The 2,878-nt window shown below is 40.8% G+C and overlaps 1 pseudogene; it reads right to left on the reverse strand.

Moving 5' to 3' along the window:
- Positions 1–377: 377 nt before the first annotated feature.
- Positions 378–1,268, reverse strand: LOC119062063 (phosphoribosyl pyrophosphate synthase-associated protein 2-like; annotated as a pseudogene).
- Positions 1,269–2,878: the final 1,610 nt, after the last annotated feature.

The raw sequence follows: 2,878 nt of genomic DNA on the forward strand, positions 1-2,878 counted from the left end.
AACATCAATGTGTGGTTGCCTCTTGTACTCCCCAACCAGGGACCTGGCCTGCAACCCAGGCTCAAGCACTGGACTGGGAATCAAACCAATGACCCTTTGGTTCACAGGCCAGCACTCAACCACTGAGCCACACCAGCCAGAGCCACAGTTTTTTTGTTTGTTTGTTCTTATAAAAAATCGCCGCGATAAAAATCACTGCAAAACCTCACAAACATCCCAATCAACATAAAAAATTGCTCTATCTTCATAGTAATTAACAAGAAAGGAACAAAACATACACAGCCCCTGGGAAATACATAAAATCAGGCACGATCTCTCCCAGTACTCCTTCTCACGTTTCCAGTTTGACCCTTGGAAGTTTCAGAAAGGACAGCTCTTCAGTCATCTAAGCCTAAGTTTCTGATAAGGTAGGACAAGGAGTCCCCATTTTGAATCCAATGGATGGCTTCTAAAAGGATCATGCTGATATCCACTGTTTTAATTTGGGGGCACTGGAGCTTCTGGATTTCATGTGGAATTGTTTTGGCAGCCACCACCTTCAATGATGAGAGACTCCTCAATCAGTCAGGGAGCATCTGAAGATAGCAAGCTGTGAGTCACCATCACAAAGATCTTGTATGAACCTCTTTCCTTCAGGGTCTCTGCTGCAGCCAGAAAGCTGTCAATATCACTGATGGTGTCGTCCACAATGATAGCAATCCTTCCACATTGCCCACCACTGTGATTGGGGGCTTTTCTTTAGGAATCAGCAGGGGGATTTCCAGGCTGGGGTGGATGGCAGCCACACTCCTGACCATGGGTGGGGAATGCCGTACATCCACCAAGTCCAACTTGGCATCCTAAGGTTCTTCTCCATGAATCACCGCAATGCCCAACCTTGGGCATTCCACAAATGCCTTTGCTGAGGCTGGAGACTTGGCTAGATCTCCACATTCCTGTAATCCATGATCTCTTCTTCAATACACTATAATAAGAAAGGAGATGCTCTTACACTATCAACAAGAAATATCAAAGAAGCCCTGAATTTTCTTCTGCTGTAAATCCATAGTAATAAAATGAATTGGACCAGCTTTGCACATCATTGAAGGCAGCAACGTAGAAACAATGGAACTCTTTTTCTCATCTTGCAGTGTTTGCTGTAAGGGAAGTAAGTAGGGAATCGCACCAACAATGCTTTTGGCACAAGAGGTCTTACATGCACACACCATAGTCAGGTACTCCATGATGGAGGTGTTCATGTCCTTTGAGACAGTTTGAATGATGAAAACATCTTTCACTGCTAAACTATATTTAAAGAATACACTGAAGTAAAACCCAGTTAGATTGCCAGGCTTTGAAAATTAGCATCAAATGAGAGAATCAAATTACATTCCATTATTTTTCTTGCTGTAAATTATCAACAGTTCAGTTATGAAATCAGAGAGACTTAAGACATCAGTCTATGACTTGCTGGTTGTGTAAACTTGGGAACATCTCTTAAACTCTCTGAATCCCCCCCTTCAATTTTGGGAATGCTTAAGCTCATGAGCTTTGGAAATAGAAAGCCTAACTTTGAATCTTGTTTCCTCCTTTTCTTAGTTGTGTAGACATGGGCAAGCTATTTAACTTTCGATACTCAATGAAATACAGACCTCCTTCAGAGGTTTACCATGGGAAAATGTATGTCAAGTACTTAATGCCTGGGCACAAAGTATGTATTTAATAATTGTCAACTCAATGTTCTTGTCTTGATTTTGAAATAAAGATAACTATATACAATAAGGGTTGTTGTGAGAGCTTAGATGAAATAACGCAGGGCCCAAAAAATGTCTGGCAGAAAGTAAGTGCTCAGTAAATATTAGCTTTGATTGGCTCATAGGGTTGTTGTGAGGATCCAGTGGAATAAAAGCATGTGATACTCATGATCTTTATTGTCCTTGTAATTAGAGGGTAAGTCTCACCTTGGCTTTCAGAGAATTTTGAGTATCCTGTAACCTTCATTTTTTAAGCCATTCTACATTGTACTTAATTCCTATGCTTATTACTTATTTATATACTAGGGTGCTAGAGAAGGCAGCAGCTTAGCATTTCCACTTGGATCTGGCTGGGTACTGCTCCTCTGATCCTAAGATCCCGCCCCTGAAATGGCCAGCACCATCCGGTACTTCCCCAATGAGTGGCTGCATTTCAATTGCAAAAGGGAAAAAGGAAAGCAGGTGAGAAGAAGTGTTCCAAAATATTTTTTTCTTTTTTTTAATATATTTTTTATTTTATTGATTATGCCATTACATTTGTTCTATTCCCCCCTTCATTCCCCCTCACCCTGCACACCCCCTCTCCCACCATTCCCCCCTTTAATTCATGAACACGTGTCTCAAGTTCTTTAGATTCTATATTTTTCCTACTATTCTTACCCTCCCTCCTATCTATTTTCTACCTACTGTCTATGCTACTTATTTTCTGTACCTTTTCCCCCCTTCTCCTTTTCCCACTCCCCTGTTGCTAACCCTCCAATGTGATCTTCATTTCTATGGTTCACTCCTGATCTAGCTGTCCTTTTAGTTTGCTTTTGTTTTTGATGTGGTTGTTAGTAACTGTGAGTTTACTGTCCTTTCACTATTCATCTTTTTTATCTTCTTTTTCTTAGGTAAGGCCCTTTAACATCTCATATAATAAGGGTTTGGTGATGATAAATTCCTTGAATTTGATCTTATCTGAGAAGCACTTTATCTGTCCTTCCATTCTAAATGAAAGCTTTGCTGGATAGAGCAATCTTGGTTGTAGATCTTTGGATTTCATGACTTGGAATACCTCTTTCCAGCCCCTTCTTTCCTGTAAGGTGTCTTTTGAGAAATCTGCTGACAGTCTGATGGGAACTCCTTTGTAGGTGACTGTCCCT

The sequence above is a fragment of the Artibeus jamaicensis genome, unplaced genomic scaffold (assembly GCF_021234435.1).
Source record: "Artibeus jamaicensis isolate MK-2021 breed Jamaican fruit bat unplaced genomic scaffold, CSHL_Jam_final contig_2790, whole genome shotgun sequence".
Classification (NCBI taxonomy): Eukaryota; Metazoa; Chordata; class Mammalia; order Chiroptera; family Phyllostomidae; genus Artibeus; species Artibeus jamaicensis.